Source organism: Mauremys reevesii, linkage group 14 (assembly GCF_016161935.1).
Source record: "Mauremys reevesii isolate NIE-2019 linkage group 14, ASM1616193v1, whole genome shotgun sequence".
Classification (NCBI taxonomy): domain Eukaryota; kingdom Metazoa; phylum Chordata; order Testudines; family Geoemydidae; genus Mauremys; species Mauremys reevesii.
Genome location: NC_052636.1, coordinates 38,464,414 through 38,483,721, shown reverse-complemented (window position 1 = coordinate 38,483,721; position 19,308 = coordinate 38,464,414). Strand labels below are relative to the sequence as shown.

The following is a 19,308-nucleotide window of genomic DNA, read 5'->3' as shown; positions in this document are numbered from 1 at the left end:
GTAAGTTACCATGGAAATTAAAGATAAATTCACAATCTAAACTTTACACCTTATTACACTAGGCTGTAGTTCAGTTATACCACAGGAAGGCTTAATGCTCGAGCTGCAGTGCATGCTGGGCAGGCTTAAGGCCGGGCTCCCCATGGCAGGAGAGAAGAAGAAGACTGGGCCCCTGGAGGGGCAGGCTGGGGCTTCCTGGATCCCATTTGCTCACAGTCCCCACTCCCATGTCATCAATGGCTCCCCCAGGTCAGCCAGAATGGAGCAGCGGTTTTCACTCCACCAAGTCCACTTATGGCTTACAGGCAACTCCCAGACCCACCATCTCGGCCAGAAAGGAGCCCACTCAGCCTCGCCATTGCTGCTTTTTTGTCCCCCCAGAACCCTGCTTCTCCTGGGCTGCAAGGAGCCATCCCTGGGAAGCCAAGAGGCAGGCACAGGATTCTGCCTCCCAGCAGCCAACCACACCTCCCCCGGCTTTGCAGAACGAATGGTGATGCTCTACTAACCCCATTTAGCCGCAATGATGTGCTTACTTTCTGCCCTGCCTTCCTCAGCTCGACTTTCCTCTTTTCCCCATTCCTGCCTCACTTCCTCCTTTGGCAAGTCACGCAGAGGAGGCCAGCAGGAAGAGCCGGCCTCCACCGGCCAACCTCCCAGGGCAGAGGAGGCCAAGCCACAAGCCTTCAAAAGGTAACACGCCGCACTCCTCTAGGTTCTCCAGCCTGACGCCAAGGTGCTTTCTCCACTGCTGTCAGCACCCTCTGTCATGCAGGGGTTGGAGTTATCCCAGGGACAGGCCAATAGGAGAAGGAGGAGGCCTTCCTGAACAGCAAGGGGATCTGGCAAAAGGAAGCCAGCATATTTCTGCCTGGTTTTGAACCAGGGACCTTTTGCGTGGTAGGCAAATGTGATAACCACTATACTACAGAACCTCCAGCTGCTTGGCTCTTGCTCACCCTGGCACAGACTGATGGACAAACCTGGAGAAAGTGGTGGCAGCCCTTCGATGGGTCAGCTGGCAGAGCAGAGGACTGGAGCCGGCACTCAGGAAGTCGTCCTTACGTCGTCCTTGTGACTCCAGCTTGAGGGAGAGCTTCTTTTTCTTCCCCTTGCTGACAAAGAGCAAGAGAAGAATGAAAGGTCAGGTGGGCCAACTCGTTTCAGAATCCCATGCTGTCTTTTTCTGCTGCAGTCTAGCACGCTCCCAACTGAACTACTTCAGCAGCTGCTCGGTTTCTTTTTGGCCTATTACTTTTCTGTCTAGGATGTTGTTGTCAGCTGTGGCACAAAAAAAGGACGTCATTGCGAGCGGCCCATGAAGACAAGATTCACTTTTGCTTTCCTTGCTCGGCTTTACTCGCTTCCTCACCCTATTCCTGCCTTAGTTCCTGTGTTACCTGCAGGCGACGGGGGGCCAGCAGTACCAGGAGCAAGTTGGGCAGCTAGACCCTGGTGGCAAAAGTCCTGCCGCCACTTGCCACCCCACTCTCTTCTCCCAGCGTCACATATTGGCCACTAGGGACTTGGTGCCCAGCAGTGCAAATGAAGGCAGTGGACAGAGCCACCCTCGCCTTGAAGCTCCGGCTCATTAAACCACATCTTCAGTCGCTGATGGCCAATGAGAGACCGACATCGCTTGCTATTTTAGCACTTGGAAATGCCATTGGCCAATCTTTGGATCTCTTTAATGCTGCGCTTCAGTTCATGGGGGAAAGGCGAGAGAAGCGACCTTTCAACTAAAGGCCTGGGGTTAACATCCTAACGCTGTCTCCGCTGTAACACTATTTAATACTGGCCCACCCTGTGCTAGTGACAGTTCTATTTCTAGATGTTAGTACATTTCAGTTACTGTCAAAATTTAAAAGTTTCTATATGCTTAAAGAAAATGCATTTGTTTTATTTGCTTATATATGGCATGAATAAATACAGGTTTACAGAACCTAGCCTGCAAATTTATCATCTTATATGACAGAGAAAATCATGCATCAAAATTGTGCGTCAAAATCACGAGCTGAGCTACAAATGCAATGAAAAATAAGATATTCAAATTTTTAACATATGGGGCGGAGGGGCACCGAAGACACGTCTTGCCTGGGAGAGGCACTTGGTGTAGGGGAGGCCTTGTCAGGGAGAACAGGAGTTAGTGTCACACGCCTATTTCCAGGCTGTAATCTGTGGGCGCCCTGCTCTGGGGGAGGGATCGCAGTAGCCCAGACTCAGGGAGGGAACAGGCCCCAGATTGGGGTGGCTGCAGGGTTTGCAGCGCTCTGATGTCTCAGACAATGTGTCTCCCCAAAGCCTCAGATCTGCGTCCCCAGAAGGCTCCTGCGCTGCCTCTGCTCCTTTCACACTCTATAGCAAGGAGCAGCATCAAGGGTCAGGGATGAGCCATAGGGCACTAGGTGGGGGGCAGAGGGTTCAGGAGCCCAGAGTGTTTGCCTGTCTGGGCATTTTGGCTGAGACCTCAGGGACACATTGTGAGGCAGAATCCCAGGCATCTTATGAAAGGAGCATAAGGACATAAGGACGTACGAATGGTCAGACTGGGTCCATCTAGCCCAGTATCCTGTCTTCCCATAGCGGCCAAATCCAGGTGCCCCAGAGGGAATGAACAGAACAGGGAATCACCAAGTGACCCATCCCCTGTCACCTATTCCCAGCTCCTGGCAAACAGAGACTAGGGACACCATCCCTGCCCATCCTGGCTCAGAGCATGTCCTCCATGAATCGATTTAGCTCTTTTTTGGAACCCTGTTATAGTCTTGGCCTTCACAACCTCCTCTGGCAAGGAGTTCCGCAGGTTGACTGTGTGTTGTGTGAAAAAATACTTGCTTTTGTTTGTTTTAAACGGGCTGCCTATTAATTTCATTTGGTGACCCCTAGTTCTTGTGTGATGAGAAGGAATAAGTAACACTCCTTATTTACTTTCCCCACACCAGTCATGATTTTATAGACCTCTAGCATATTTCCCCTTAGTCATCTTTTCTCCAAGCTGAAAAGTCCCAGTCTTATTATTCTCTCCTCATATGGCAGACACTCCATACCCGTTTCTGAACCTTTTCCAATTCCAATACATCTTTTTTAAGATGGAGCGACCATATCTGCACGCGGTATTCAAGATATGGGTGTACCATGGATTTATACAGTGGCAATAAGATTTCCTCTCTTATTCTCTATCCCTTTCTTAATGATTCCCAACATTCTGTTCGCTTTTTGCCTGCCACTGCACATTGAGTGGATGTTTGCAGAGAACTATCCACAGTGACTCCAAGATCTCTCACTTGAGTTGGAACAGCTATTTTACATCCCATCATTTTATATGTGTAGTTGGGATTATGTTTGCCAATGTGCATCACTTTGCATTGATCAACATTGAATTTCATCTGCCATTTTGTTGCTCTTTCACCTAGTTTTGTGAAATCTCTTTTTAGCTCCTCCCAGTCTGCTTTGGACTTAACTATCCTCTGTAGTTTTGGATCATCCGCAGATTTTGTCACCTCGCTGTTCAGCAGATCGTTTATGAAGATGTTGACTAGTCCCAGTACAGGCACCACTAGTTACCTGTTTGCATCCTGAAAACTGTCCATTTATTCCTACCCTTTGTTTCCTGGCTTTTAACCAGTTATTGATCCACGTGAGGACCTTCCAGAGGTGAACGTAAGCAGGTACATTCTGGTATGAGGTACTGGCAAGAGCGGGTACGCTGTGCCAGCCCGGCCCGGCTTCCCCAGGCTGGTGATTTAAAGGGCCCCGGGCTCCCTGCAGCCTCCCAAGCGCCCCTGGTGGAGCCCCGGGGAGCAAATCACTGCCCTGGAACGCTGCTCTCTCCCGCGCTACCAACACAGAGCAGGGGCGGCGGGATCTTCCTTACAGTGTGGGGGGTCACTATTGTCTGAACTGTGGCACTCCCATGAAAACCCTTCCCCAAGGACCCACACTCACACCACCTCTCCCCCCGAGGCCACACCCACAGAATGCCTCTCCCCCCCCAGACTCCCCCTTTCCCTCCTCCATCATTTGTCCTAACAGCCGGTAAAGAGTGGTGGAGCCAAGGCCCTCTAAACCCCCTGTTCCAGCACCCCTGACACAGAGCTAAGCAGCAGCAGTGTGTGTGTGCGTGTGACAGAGGCTGCTGTGCTGAGCTGAGCCAGTGAGGGAAGCGGGGGCTGATGTTGGGGCTGCCCCCTCCCCCTGCCTCAGGCCTGGTTGCTTGCAGCAGCTGTCTGAACATAGAGAGAGTGTGCCGACACACTCTCTTTTCCCACACACACACTCTCTACCCCGCCACACACACTGCAGTTGAAAAGCAGCTGGCAATCTAGTAAGATGCCCATGGAACGGTGGGATAGAGAAACCTGCATCATGTGATGCTGTACGGGCCCATGAGGCATTGCAAACCCTTCCCAAAACACCCTGCAGCCAGTTGCACAGCTACCCACAGTGCACTGCTCTCTGTGGCCATTCAAGATTCTAGCGTGGATGTGCTCTGGTGACACAAGGGGCATAGTGTGGACATGCAACAGCTGTTTAATTAAAACACTTTAAAGCCGCATTACCCAATAGTGTAGACACAGCTTGAGGGTAAGACAAGACCCAGCTCCCTTGAAACTAAAGAACCACAACTTTCTCCATAGTCAGCAGGATTCAAACCTGTGCAGGGAGACCCCAATGGATTTCTAGTCCATCGCCTTAACCACTCAGCCACAACTATTCTCACTGCACTCTAGTTCTGTTCTCACTGAGTGATCAATTCCAGTTGTTTCCTCAGACCAGCTTTCACAGCACACTCAATGCTGTGCCCTTGTGTAAGTGTGTCCATGGCTGAACTGCAAGAATTCCTGCTCATTTCCCTTCTGGCAGGAGCATGGTTAGAGTGTGTTTGTGGTCAATGACGTTGCTGTAGATCGTTGTCCATTTCCTGCCTTGATCATTCACACAGTCCCTTTCCTGCCATATTCCCAGCACATCAGTGATTGCAATAGCAGGGGGCAGGTTTTCTCTGGGGCACTGAGATTTGTCAGGGGGTTGGTGGCTCCTTTCTTTCCTCACCCTGGAGTAAACTCAGCTTTTAATTCCATCCTTGATGTTTCAAGGAATAACAACAGACGACAGAGGAAAGAGGTGGACAAGTGGGTCTCAGGGGAGGGGCAAAGAGGTGGGGGTGGTGGACAGGGCAGGTCAGGTCAGGGGAGGGGGTAGAGAGGTGTGAGCGCTGGGCAGGGTGGGTCTCAGGAGAGGCAGAGAGGTGCAAGTGGTGGGCAGGGCTGGTCTTAGGGGAGGGGGCAGAGAGGTGGGGGCAGCAGGCAGGCCTTGGGGTAGGGGGTGGAGAGACACAAGGAGGCCTTCAGGGAGGAGAGGAGCAAGCGGAAGGTGGACCAGCAGGCCTCAGCCACAGTGGAAGAGCGGGGCTGGGAAGTGGTCAAATGGGAGTGAGGACAGAGCACAGGTGGGGCCTGAGAGGGAGGAGAACGAGTCAAGGAGGTGGAGGGGGCAGGGCCACCCAGAGGATTCCGGGGGCCTGGGGCAAAACAATTTTGGGGGCCCCTTCCATAAAAAAAAGTTGCAATACTCTAGAATCCTGTATTCACATGGGGGCCCTGCAGGGCCTGGGGCAAATTGCCCCACCTGCCCCCCCTCTGGGTGGCCCTGCCCTCAGCCTCTCCTCGTAAGTCCCCTGCCCCCTAATCATTTTTGTTGCCCTCCCCTAGACTCTCTCCAATTTGTTTCTGTAGTGGGGGGGGGGCGAAAACTGGACACAATGCTCCAGATGTGGCCTCACCAGTGCCGAATAGAAGGGAATAATCACTTCCCTCGATCTGCCGGCAATGCTCCTACTAATCCAGCCAATACGACCAGGTACCCACATTGAATGCAGACCCAGCAATATTTGATAAATTGGTTACTGTCCATTCAGGAGGTTATTTCCCAGCTATTCATAAATAATGAAGATGCTCTAAGCGGAGGGGAGAGAGCTGTCCCGTCCGTGTAGTTAATCCATCTCTCCGAGAGGTGGTAGCTATGTCACTGGGGGAAGCTATGTGGGTGGGTGTGCAAGCTGTGGTGTTTACATGGATCTATAAGTTTAATCAAACCCCATTTTTAAAAGCACTGTGGTCTGGGAACAGGACAGGAGATCCCTGAGGCAGGGCCTGTCCTTCAAAATCTTTAAGATCTCTGACTTACCTATACAGCAGTCATGGGGGTATAGCTCAGTGGTAGAGTGTTTGACTGCAGTTCAAATGGTCCTTGGTTCAAATCCAAGTGCCCCCTTACAAACCTCTTCCTTCAATGAAAATAATGGCATTTCCATTATGTTCAGGAGTTCCACTGAATAGGGATCCCTGAAATGAAAAGAAACACTCAATGTTTTCCTGTGCAAATGCATAAAAACCTAGCAAACGTGCCTTCACTGAAATCAGTTCCAATCCTCTAAAGGATTAAAGAATCCTTATTGAGGTTGCAGGAAAAAAAATCCCCATGTGTAGAAAGAATAGTAAATATGGCAGGCGACAAGCTTGGCTTAACAGTGAAATCCTTGCTGATCTTAAACACAAAAAAGAAGCTTACAAGAAGTGGAAGACTGGACAAATGACCAGGGAGGAGTATAAAAATATTGCTCACGCATGAAGGAGTGAAATCAGGAAGGCCAAATCACACTTGGAGTTCCATCTAGCAAGAGATGTTAAGAGTAACAAAAAGGGTTTCTTCAGGTATGTTAGCCACATGAAGAAAGTCAAGGAATGAGGGAGGTAACTTACTGAATGAGGGAGGTAACTTAGTGGACAGAGGATGTGGAAAAAGCTAATGTACTCAATGCTTTTTTTTGCCTCTGTCTTCATAAACAAGGTCAGCTCCCAGACTGCTGCACTGGGCAGCACAGTATGGGGAGAAGGTGACCAGCCCTCTGTGGAGAAAGAAGTGGTTCAGGACTGTTTAGAAAAACTGGACGAGCACAAATTCATGGGGCCGGATGCGCTGCATCCGAGGGTGCTAAAGGAGTTGGCAGATGTGATTGCAGAGCCATTGGCCATTATCTTTGAAAACTCATGGCGATCGGGGGAGGTCCTGGATGACTGGAAAAAGGCTACTGTAGTGCCCATCTTTAAAAAAGGGAAGAAGGAGGATCCGGGGAACTACAGGTCAGTCAGTCTCACCTCAGTCCCTGGAAAAATCATGGAACAGGTCCTCAAGGAATCAATTCTGAACCACTTAAAGGAGGGGAAAGTGATCAGGAACAGTCAGCATGGATTCACCAAGGGCAAGTCATGCCTGACTAACCTAATTGCCTTCTATGAGGAGATAACTGGGTCTGTGGATGATGGGAAAGCAGTGGATGTGTTATCCCTTGACTTTAGTAAAGCTTTTGATACAGTCTCCCACAGTATTCTTGCCAGCAAGTTAAAGAAGTATGGGCTGGATGAATGGACTATAAGGTGGATAGAAACATGGCTAGATCGTCGTGCTCAATGGGTAGTGATCAATGGTTCCATGTCTAGTTGGCAGCCAATTTCAAGTGGAGTGCCCCAAGGGTCGGTCCTGGGGCCGGTTTTGTTCAATATCTTCATTAACGATTAGGAGGATGGGGTGGACTGCACCCTCAGCAAGTTTGCAGATGACACTAAATTGGGAGGAGTGATAGATACGCTGGAGGGTAGGGATAGGATACAGAGGGAACTAGACAAATTAGAGGACTGGGCCAAAAGAAACCTGATGAGGTTCAACAAGGACAAATGCAGAGTCCTGCACTTAGGACGGAAGAATCCCATGCACTGCTACAGACTAGGGACCGAATGGCTAGGAAGCAGTTCTGCAGAAAAGGACCAAGAGGTTACAGTGGACGAGAAGCTGAATATGAGTCAACAGTGTGCCCTTGTTGCCAAGAAGGCTAACGGCATTTTGGGCTGTATAATTAGGGGCATTGTCGGCAGATCGAGGGATGTGATCATTCCCCTCTATTAGACATTGGTGAAGCCTCATCTGGATACTGTGTCCAGTTTTGGGCCCCACACTACAAGAAGGATGTGGAAAAAGTGGAAAGAGTCCAGCAGAGGGCAACAAAAAATGATTAGGGGGTTGAAGCACATGACTTATGAGGGGAGGCTGAGGGAACTGGGCTTGTTTAGTCTGCAGAAGAGAAGACTGAGGGGGGTTTGATAGCTGCTTTCAACTACTTGACAGGCAGTTCCAAAGAGGATGGATCTAGACGGTTCTCAGTGGTAGAAGATGACAGAACAAGGAGTAATGGTCTCAAGTTGCAGTGGGGGAGGTTTAGGTTGGATATTAGGAAAAACTTTTTCATTCAGAGAGTGGTGAAGAACTGGAATGGGTTACCTAGGGAGGTGGTAGAATCTCCTTCCTTAGAGGTTTTTAAGGTCAGGCTTGACAAAGCCCTGGCTGGGATGATTTAGTTGGGAATTGGTCCTGCTTTGAGCAGTAGATTGGAGTAGATGACCTCCTGAAGTCCCTTCCAACCCTGATATTCTATGATTCTATGATTAGATGCTCTAATGGTCTCTTCTGGCCATAATTTCTGAAAAACCTGACTGTAGCATTGGGAGCAGCGTCTGCTGTTTCCCTGTCTAGCCGGCTTGCTGCCTAGAACGAACGCTCCTTGAGTGGGGTGATCCACAGGGAGTAGCTCAAACCTGCAAAGTGCCTGGCCAGGGGCAGGACATTGGCACAGCAAGGGAGGGGTGTGGCAGTGACATCACAAAGGCCTTTTGCAGGATCTCAGACTATTGGTCCAAGGTGGTGGGGAGGTGGTGACCTCACAGAGAGATGCTGACATCAGCCAGGCAGGACAGGGGCGAGGGGCCAGGGAAACCTCAGACACCCCTGTGGCTTTGCTTCAGCAAGTCTCCTTCTCCAGGTCTCTCTTTGAGGACAGAGAGTATTCGGGTTCACGGACGTGAGCGCCAGGAGGAACCTCTTTCGAGTTTTCTCCTTCCCTTTCAGTGATTTTACTAGAAAACAGCCGTCCCTGTTTAGAAGGTAAGAGCCTCCTCGAGGTGTGAAACCTGTTCAGTCTGATCCATCTGGTGAGAGTTGAATTCTAGGCATGGAAAACATGAGCTTAAGGAGGCAGAATTTTATTGCACACCTGGGATTTTGTCCCTTAGAATCACTGGGGACATTTGGGTTTGTCCTTTTTGTTTTACCTTTTCCTCCATCCCTCCCTCCTTTCTCTTTATCTCTTGCTTCTTTTGTCCTTTCTCCTGTTCCCCTCCCAACACTGTGTGTGTGTGTGTGTGTGTGTTGCAGGGGAGTGCTCTGCAGCTCCCACTGTGGGAGGTCCACACAAAAATGTGGGGCTGAACTAGTGCTCGGGCAGTGATCCCATCAGTGACCTGGGCCATCCTTTGGGCTCTCTGGTGAGAACCCTCAGCCTCCCGCCCTCAGTCTCTACCCTGATTGGCTGAGCAGGGGGTTATTGACAGGGAGGAGACTCAGATCCTTGTTGGTCCCTTTTAAGACCAAGAAAATAAGTCAGAACCAGTTCTGTGTTTGATGGATTTTGCTGCTTCTCTGCATTAATGGTCTCTGAGAAGTTCATGATTCTCTCTAACATTGCAGTTCTCCTCAAATACTTGCTGAATAATTCCTGTGCACTGTTGTTGGTCTGGAGCTCATCTGAGAGCACTTTATTCAGGTAATTCAATGTCTGAAATTCAAGATCTGATGGTTAGTTTGCAAAAGCAGCAAAGAGTCCTGTGGCACTTTATAGATGTTTTGGAGCATGAGCTTTCGTGAGTGAATACCCACTTCGTCGGATGCATGTAGTGGAAATTTCCAGGAGCAGGTATATTGGAAATCAGGGCTCTTGGGTCTTATTCCCAACTCTGCCACTGACTGGCTGTGTGACCTAAGACAAGTCAATTCTCCTTTCTCAGCCTTAGCTTCTCCCTCTTTTGAGTAGGGATAATAATGATCCGCTCCTACCTAGCTCAACACAGTCACTCTTCCCCAGCACACACACTGTCTCTCCCCAGAACACAAACAGTCTCTACCCCGCCACGCACACTGCAGTTGAAAAGCAGCTGGCAATCTAGTAAGATGCCCGTGGAATGGTGGGATAGAGAAACCTGCATCATGTGATGCTGTACCAGCCCGTGAGGCATTGCAAACCCTTCCCAAAACACCGTGCAGCCAGTTGCACAGTGGGATAGTTGCCCACAGTGCACTGCTCTCTGTTGCCATCCACGAACTGCTAGCATGGATGTGCCCTGGTGACACAAGGGGCATAGGGAGGACATTCAATAGCTGTTTTAACTAAACACTTTAACTAAAGCAGCAATGCCTGGGGGTTGGTGGCTTCTTTGTTTCCTCACCCTGGAGTAAACTCAGCTTTTTATTCCATTCTTGATGCTTCATGGAATAACAACAGACGACCGAAGAAAGACGTGGACAGGGTGGGTCTCAGGGGAGGGGCAGAGAGGTTCGAGCAGTGGGCAGAGCAGGTCTCGGAGGTGGGGGCAGTGGGCAGGGCAGGTCTCAGGGGAGAGGGACAGAGGTGTGGGTGGTGGGCAGGGTGGGTTGCAGGGACAGGTCAGGGAGGTGGTGGCTGGTGGGCAGACCTTGTGGTAGCGGGTGGAGAGGCACGAGCAGGAGGCAGGAAGGCCTTGGGGGAGGAGAGGAGCGAGCGAGAGGTGGATCAGCCATCCTCAGCCAAAGAGGAAGAGCGGGGGTGGGAAGTGGCCAAACAGGAGCAAGGGGGGAGCACAGGTGGGGCCTCAGAGAGAGATGGGTGGGGGGGCAGTGCCATGGTCTGGGCACCAATGGGCCCCCCACTTCTAGGGAGCTTCCAGCGCTCACACCCAGCCTCCCCAAATGCAAGAGACATGGGCCACCTATTCTCTTCATCTTCACTAACCAAGCCCCTCCCCAAGCTATGCTGATGGGAGAAGCCCTCCTGTTGGCACAGCACTATCTGCACCGGGGTTAGGCTGATATAACTGCATTGCTTAGGGAGGTAAATTTTTTACACCCCTGAGTAATGTAGTTACACCGATCTAATTTTGTAGTGTAGATCTGTCCAAAGAACCTTGGGAGTAAAACTTCCCCTGCTCCTCTGCTTTACTGAATCCAAACACCAGCAAAGCTTGTCAGGCCCAGATGGAGGTTGGCAGAGAGTCAGGTGTGTGCAGACATGATCCCTTCAGCAGCTGTAGGCACCATGGCTTAGCTGGCTAAAACCACTGTTTTGTATGCAGGAGATCCTGGGTTCAAGTTCCAGTGGTACCTTACTGAGTTGCTTTTGGGGCACCTGGAATTGGCTACTGTCAGAAGACAAGATTCAGAGCTAGATGGACCTTCGGTCTAGCCTAGTGTGGTTTTTCTTATGGTTTAAATTACACTCACGGGCACTGAGGATAGAGTTACTGAAAGTTTGGGAGTTAGGAGCTGATAGGTCAGTGGTCCACTCCCCTCTCAGACGACCCCGTCCCTCTGGGACAGGGGCAGGTCTGAGCTCTCACACCAAATGCTCATTGTGGCTGCCAGAATCTGTGGGCAGCTCGTTTAGTTTATGCCGAGGGTTGAGTCCTGTTTTGTGCACCGAGTCTGAGAATGAAAATCCTAACCTGCCCTTTGAAATAACAAAAGCAGCAGGACGTGTTTCTGTCCCTGCCCCAGAGCAGACAGACCAATGGAGAAATGCCATGAGTCCAGGGTAATACTCCCCTGCGGTTTTACCATTTCCACGTGCTAAACCCCCTCCCAACCTTCTGGGCTCCTGGAGCAGGGGACTGAGCCTGAGCCAAGACACGGACACTGCAACTTTACAGCCCAAGACGCATGACCCTGATTAACATGACACGGGCCAGTCGTGGGTGTTTCATTGCACTGGAGACGTAGCCTAATGTTATGTCTGCACTGTGATTAACACACCCAGGGCACCTGTCGCAAAGCCCGGGTCAGCTGACTCAGGGTTATGGGGCTTGGGCTGCAAGACTATAAAATTACAGGGCAGACAGATGGGCTTGAGCCCAACCTCTGAGACCCCACGAGGGGTGAGGGTTTCCGAACCCAGGCTTCAGTGTGAACACAAATATCTGCCCCACAGTTTTTAGCCTTTCAGCTTTAGCTTCATGAGCCCACGTCAGATGGTCCAGGCCAGCCACGCTGCCATCTTTATCCCAGGAGAGATGGACTCTAAGGGTACGTCTCCATTGCAATGTCAGCCCAGGGGTGGCTCGCTGTGCTCAGAGCAGCACCCTGGAAGCCCCATATTCACCAGTCTCCTATAATGATGATACGGTTTGTACAAAGTCTGCCTGGTGAGGTGTCATTTCAAAAGTCTTGGTCTGTTGAACATTACTATTGTGTTGGATTGTGTGTGTAGCATTGGCTGGGAAGTTTTGCTCTGTGTGTGTGACTGAGATGAGGTTGGGAAATGCCCACCACCAGCCTTTCAGGTGTGACAATGGAGGAGCCAGACCCGCTGCTGGCCCATTAAAGGGATCCACACTCCCAAGGACTATCCCAGGAACCGGGTACAATGCAGACTTCTCCGAGATAGCACAGTGACAATGGGCACTGCTTGACTCACATCCTAGCAAAGGTGTCTGGCTGGAGAGTCTTGCCCGCATGCTCGGGGTTCAGCTGATCGCCATATTTGGGGTCGGGAAGGAATTTTCCTCCAGGGTAGATTGGCAGTGGCCCTGGAGGTTTTTCGCCTTCCTCCGCAGCATGGGGCAGGGGTCGCTTGCTGGTGGATTATCTGCTACTTGAAGTCTTTAAATCAGGATTTGGGGACTTCAACAGCTGAGTCAAGAGAGAGAATTATTTCAGGAGTGGGTGGGTCAGCTTTTGTGGCCTGCATCTTGTGGGAGGTCAGACTAGATGATCATAATGGTCCCTTCTGATCTTAAGTTCTATGATTCTATGATTCTATTATAGGTACTTCCTAGCCAGTTGGAAGAAACTATGAAAGGGGGGGGGGGTAGAGACATAATGAATTGGCCTCTCTCCACCACAACTCAACACCTATAAACACATCTGGAGGACTGTCACGGAGTGTGGGGGAGTCAGGGCCCTGCACCCCCAGCTTCCTGCGATTCACAGTAACTCTCAGCCAGCCAGTAAAGCAGAAGGTTTATTTAGATGACAGGAACACAGTCCAACACAGGTCTTGCAGGTACAGATAACAGGACCCCCCCTGTGAGGTCCATCTTGGGGCCCCAGGAGCCCCATAGCCCCCATTGGGGATCAGAGCCCTGTCTCTGCTTCCCTTCTTTCCCCAGCCAGCTCCAGACTGCCCAACCTACTCCAGCCCCTCCTCTCTGCTCAGCTTCTTTCCCGGGCCAGGAGGTCACCTGACCCCTTTGTCTCCAACACCTTCTCCTGGCACCTTTGCAGGAGGGGCCCGGGCCATCAGTTGCTAGGAGACAGAGTGTCAGGCATTCGGATGCGCTGGCCTTTGGCTTTGCTAGATACTTAAGATCTGCACACAGCACCCCAGTAAGAACAGTCCCACTTCGTCACACCTCTCCCCGCTTCGAGACTGAACTGAGTGGGGTCACTGCAGCCAGTGACCTGGGGAAGTTTGAACCCACCTACATTGCCCCAGAGGCCCCAGGCCCCCCGCAGTGATGGGGGAAGAGTTACCCCAGGCCATTCCAGTTTCCTGCCCCCCTGTAGGTTGGGGGGACTCGAGGGCACTCGGAGTTTGCCAGTGGGAAGGCTTATGCAGCTCATGCCCTTTCCCCCACCCAGTACCCCTGGGGTTCAAGCTGGGCTGGGGGCTTCTCCCTGCATTCCAGGCTGGGGGGCTGTGATTTGGGCTCTCTTGGTTCAGAGCCCTCCCCCTTTTTACCCTGGCCCTCCTCTGGAAAGTCTCCTCTGTGCTGGGCAAGGGTCCTACAGCCATTTTCCCCCTGTCCCGGGCCTTCCTCCCCCCCTGGCAGAGGTCACAGGAGCGGCAGTGCTGCCGGACATGGGGAAAGACCCCAGGCCAGTAAAAATTCTGCAGCAGCCTCTGCTGGGTACGCCAGGTTCCCTGGTGCCCTGCGAGGGGGATGTCATGGGCCCGGCACAGCAGCTGGCGGCGATACTTCTGGGGTACCACCAGCTGCCTCCTGATCCCCCCGACTCCATTTTCCCTGGGGGATCCCATTCTCGGTACAGGAACCCCTTCTCCCACAGGACCCTTTTCCGGCCACCCCATGGTCTGTCCCCCACCAAGGTCAGCCAGGTCCCTTATCTTCCGCAAGGAGGGATCTTTCTGCATCTCGGCCTGGAACTCAGCTGCTGGGGCAGGGATGGGGACCTGCTCTCTCTCACCGGCTGGGTCTGGGGCCACAGCCTCTCTGAGCCCTGTCCCTGGGCGTCCCCTCCCCACCAGGTCAGGGTCCTGCGCCTCGGGCAGAGTACCTTCCCCGTTGTCAGGGTGCAGTGCCCTGCGCTGACTCTGACTATGGGTCATGACCAGGGCACCCCGGGCGTTGCTTGGCCAGTCCTCAAGGTCCCCCCCCATTAACACCTCCGTGGGCAAATGTGGGTGTACCCCCACGTCCTTGGGGCCCTCCTTGTCCCCCCACTTCAGGTGCACCCTTGCCACGGGCACCTTGAATGGGGTCCCGCTCACACCCCTAAGGGTCAGGTAGGTGTCGGGCACCATCTGATCTGGGGCCACCACCGTGGGCCGGGCCACTGTCACCTCTGCGCCCGTGTCCCAGTACCCAGTGACCTTCCTCCCATCCACCTCCAGGGGAACAAGGCACTCGCTCCGAAGGGGCAGCCCCGTGCCCACCCTGTAAACCAAAAACCCGGAGTCTGGAGCATCCAGCCCCCCAGAGGAGCAGACCTGGAGCCGTCCTCCCTCCTTCCCAGGTGGAACGCGGCCAGCCTCCCTTTCCTGGGAATGTTGCCCCTCATCCGACTGGGTCTCTACCCAGTCAACCCTCTGCGGGTTGGGTCTGCTCGATCTGTCCCTGAGCTTGGGGCACTGGGCCCGTATGTGGCCTCATTGGCTGTAGTGATAGCAGCCCATGTCTCGTGGTTCCTCGAGTGGGTCGGCTGAGTGGACCGGACGCCGGATGTTTCCCTTTGGTGGGGTTCTCCATAGTCCCCTGCTGGGAGGTCCCTGTGACGTTATTGATATAAATGGGGACCATATAGAACATGGGTTGCAACCAAGGTCCTGTAGTGGCACCAAACCTTAGGTAAAGGGGGTCATCTAAGGTGTCTAAGACCAGGTTAGGGGTTGCTGGTTATGATTATGCTGTCTGTATGTCTGTGTATCATTTTGTAGTTGAAGTTATAAGTATTGCCTCTGTACTGTCGGTATTTTGTATTATGCTCTGCCTCTGGGAAGTGTCCCAGACAAGCTGATGTCAGCCCTGCATAGCTGGCTTGATGGCCCATTAAGGGCCATCAGCTACACAATTGACCCATGGAGAGAAGGCAGACACGCCTTGTGACTCAGCAAAGTATGCAGAAACTTGTCCATGTGACTGCAAACTCCATTTTGGCTGTAAATTTCCACCGTGAGGACAAAGGGATTCTTACACCTGGAAAAGTCTATATAAGGCTGATGCATCATCTCCATCTTGTCTTCAATCCTGCTTCTGACCTCTGGAAGGACTTTGCTACAAACTGAAGCTCTGCACGAAGGACTGTTGACCCATCCCAGCGGGGGATGTTCCAGAGACTTAATCTGAACCTGCAGTTTACTCCAGCACTGCTGCAAGCCTGAACTAAGAACTTTGCCATTACTGTATGTAATTGATTCCATTTAACCAATTCTACCTCTCATCTCTACCTTTTTCCCTTTGTAAATAAACCTTTAGATTTTAGATTCTAAAGGATTGGCAACAGCGTGATTTGTGGGTAAGATCTGATGTGTATATTGACCTGGGTCTGGGGTTTGGTCTTTTGGGATCGAGAGAACCTTTTTCTTTATTGGGGTGTTGGTTTTCATAACCATTCATCCCCAGGACGAGTGCACTGGTGGTGATACTGGGAGACTGGAGTGTCTAAGGAAATTGCTTGTGTGACTTGTGGTTAGCCAGTGGGGTGAGACCAAAGTCCCTTTTGTCTGGCTGGTTTGGTTTGCCTTAGAGGTGGAAAACCCCAGCCTAGGGCTGTAACTGCCCTGTTTAAGCAATTGGACCTGATTTGGCACTCTCAGTTGGGTCCCGCCAGAATCGCTCCGTCACAGTCCCATGGTGACTTTTTCTCTGCGTTGAGGCAGGCCTGCTCCTTCGAGACTCCTCGCTGCCATCCCCTGCCCAACTGTCCACAAACTCGTCGGCCAGCTGGCCTGAATGCTACGGGTTCTTGGGCTTCTGGTCCACCAACCACCGCCTCAGGTCGGATGGGCACTGCTCATACAGGTGCTCCAGTACGAATAGGTCAAGCAGGTCCTCTCTAGTTTGGGCCTCAGCTGTCCACTTGCGGGCGTATCCCTGCGCCCGGTTGACCAGTTGTAGGTATGTGATCTCCCGGGTCTTATGTTGGCTCCGGAACCCCTTCCGGTACATCTCCGGGGTCAGCCCAAACTCGCGGAGCAGGGCCTGTTTGAACTGGTTGTAGTCCCCTGCCTCCGCCCGTTTCATTTGGCTGTACACCTCCACGGCGGTGGAGTCCAGTAAGGGGGTGAGAAACTGGATCCTGTCTGCAGGGTCAACCCTGTGCAGCTCGCAGGCATTCTCAAAGGCTGTCAGGAAGGTATCTATGTCCTCCCCCTCCTTACGCCGGGCCAGGAAGCTCTTATCAAAGCTCTGTGTAGGCTTGGGTCCCCCCTCACTCACCGCAGCCAGGGCCTCACTGCGTTTCAGCTGGGCCAGGTCCAGCTCATGTTTACGCTGCTTCCCCTTCTCCGCCCATTCCTGCTGGTGCTGACTCTCCTCGTGTTTACGCTGCTTCTCCTTCTCCTCCCGCTCCTGTCTCAGTTCTTGCCTCCTTAACTCAAGCTCTTCCCATCTCAGCTCCCTGTCATATTCCAGCCGCATCCGCTCCAGGGACAGGGAGCTCCGCCGGGACGATCCCCTGCTGGCCACTGAGCCCTCGGTAGCTGGGCTCCTCCCCCCCCCCTCCCTAGGCATAGGGATGGGGGGTCTTGGGAAGCCCTCAGCGGCCGGCTGACCACTCCCAGCAGGGACAGACACTGGTGTCTGCGCTGCATCTGCCAGGCTGCTTCCCTCCGAGACCGGGATCGGTTCATTCACACGATCCCCCCTCTCCAGCTGGGCAATCAGCTGGTCTTTGGTGAGCTTCCCACTGTGCAGCCCCCTCTGCTTGCACTGCTCCACCAGGTCGCACTTGTGCCGCTTGGCATACATCTTCCTGCTGGCCACTCGCAGGCCGGGGTGCTCGCCGCTCCCCACGGGTTCCAGGGGGACCCCTAGTGTGCCAGTCCTTGAGGTCACCACCTCTCTGCCAGGGTCGAGCTGCAGACTCCTCCGCCCCGGGACTGCTCGCTGCGATCCCCGGGGGACCCTGTTACTGCAAAGTCCTTCTCTCTGGTCACACTCTCCCAGGGGTTAATCACCCCTAAAATCGTCCCTTTCTTTTACTGCTCCCCAGTCACTTACTGCAGGAAGCGCCATCCACGGGGTGCAGTAGATCCCACTGTTCCCACCAGTTGTCACGGAGTGTGGGGGAGTCAGAGCCCCGCACCCCCAGCTGCCTGTGATTCACAGTAACTCTCAGCCAGCCAGTAAAGCAGAAGGTTTATTTAGCCAACAGGAATATAGTCCAACACAGGTCTTGCAGGCACAGATAACAGGATCCCCCCTGTTAGGTCCATCTTGGGGCCCCGGGAGCCCCACAGCCCCCATTGGGGAATCAGAGCCCTGTCTGTGCTTCCCTTCCTTCCCCAGCCAGCCCCAGTCTGCCCAGCCTCCTCCAGCCCCTCCCCTCTGCTCCGCTTCTTTCCCGAGCCAGGAGGTCACCTGACCCCTTTGTCTCCAACACCTTCTCCTGGCACCTTTGCAGGAGGGGCCCAGGCCATCAGTTGCTAGGAGACAGAGTGTCAGGCATTCGGATGCACTGGCCTTTGGCTTTGCTAGATACTTAAGATCTGCACACAGCACCCCAGTAAGACCAGTCCCACTTCGTCACAAGGACAAACACTGAACTGAAATAATTCAGAAATCAGAAGAGAATAATAATATTACATTCAAATCAAAGCGGAGGGTGGGGTTGGGGGAGAGCTGGGACAGAGTGGGGCTGAGTGGGGCTCCCTCCCTGCCCTCCATGGGGGCTGGCTCAGGCCCTGAGGTGCCCCCATCAATCTTCCTCTGTCTCCCCCTAGGAGTCACGCCCCACATTTTGGGGACCACTGACCCCTACTCGCTCAGCAGGGGCTAGTGATGCCAAAGCCCAGGGAAAGGGAGAACAAGTGTGGGGTCCCCAGCACCGGAACCATGACCCCCCCCACTTCTGAGTGTGGCTCCGCCCCCTTCCACACCTTCCACCCAGGGCCCCACCCACTGTCACCTCTGTTCCACCCCTTCCCCCACTGGCCCCACCCTGTCACTCCATTACCCCTGCCCCGCTGCGGCCCCGAGACCAGAGAAGCTCTGTGCCCTGCTGCAGCCCCCAGGCCGTAGCAGGGAGTGGGAGCTCCTCCAGCCCTGGGGCTGACATGGGGGAGACTTTCCCAGGGGGGCCTAATTTGGCCAGAGCCCCTAGTCATGGGCCCCACTGTCCCCTTGGTGATGCAAGGTTTGGGGAGGCTGAGCCCCCCCGAGCCTCCATTACAAGCCGCCCAGGCTACCTCTGCTCAGTGGGTGGCCAGTCTCCCTGTGTCTCTGCTGTTCGTGCGGGGGAGCCCGGCCGGCCTTAGGGGTGGGGCCCCCGGCAGCCGCCCAGGGCTCCAGGGGGTCAATGGGCACCGTGTGGCCGTGCAAAGGTGCGCACTGCTCTCCCCTGCCCCAGTGCTCCTCCGTGGGCCCCTCTGTTTCTTTCCTCTCCGTTCTCTGCTCCTTCCTTCAATTCCAGAAACCTCCCTTGTGTGTCAGACGGTGCAGTGACGCCCTCCCCACCCCAGGCCTCTGGAGCAGAAAGATCCCAGGAGCTGAGGATGGATCCAGGGGTGAGTAGCTGGCAGGAAGGAGCCCTAGCAGCTCTTCTGGGAGCGCAGGGGAGGAATGACTCCCCCTTCTCTAGCTTCTCCCCGTGGGGCTCTGGGGAGCAGGGAGGGGTGTGTGATAAATTCCTGTAACCCTTCTGCCCCTCTGAGTTGGCAGAAACAAGGGCCGGGTTCAGTATCTAGCGGTTCTGTTTCAATAACACAATGCAAAACTGGCTCGAGCTCCCACCCAGTGACCTGGGACAATTACATACCACCCCCCCGGGCGC

The 19,308-nt window shown here is 53.3% G+C and overlaps 1 protein-coding gene and 2 non-coding genes across 3 annotated transcripts in view; 1 reads left to right on the top strand and 2 right to left on the bottom strand.

Moving 5' to 3' along the window:
- The window catches only part of LOC120381632 (zinc finger protein 850-like), a gene marked incomplete at its 5' end in the record, with an annotated part of 181,823 nt that overhangs the window by 37,421 nt on the left and 125,094 nt on the right, over window positions 1–19,308 (bottom strand). The gene's annotated exons all lie outside the window — the stretch shown is intronic.
- On the bottom strand, window positions 863–935 carry TRNAG-ACC. The gene has a single exon. It is a non-coding gene; the product is annotated as a tRNA-Gly (tRNA).
- TRNAC-GCA lies at window positions 6,202–6,273 on the top strand. Its single transcript has one exon. It is a non-coding gene; the product is annotated as a tRNA-Cys (tRNA).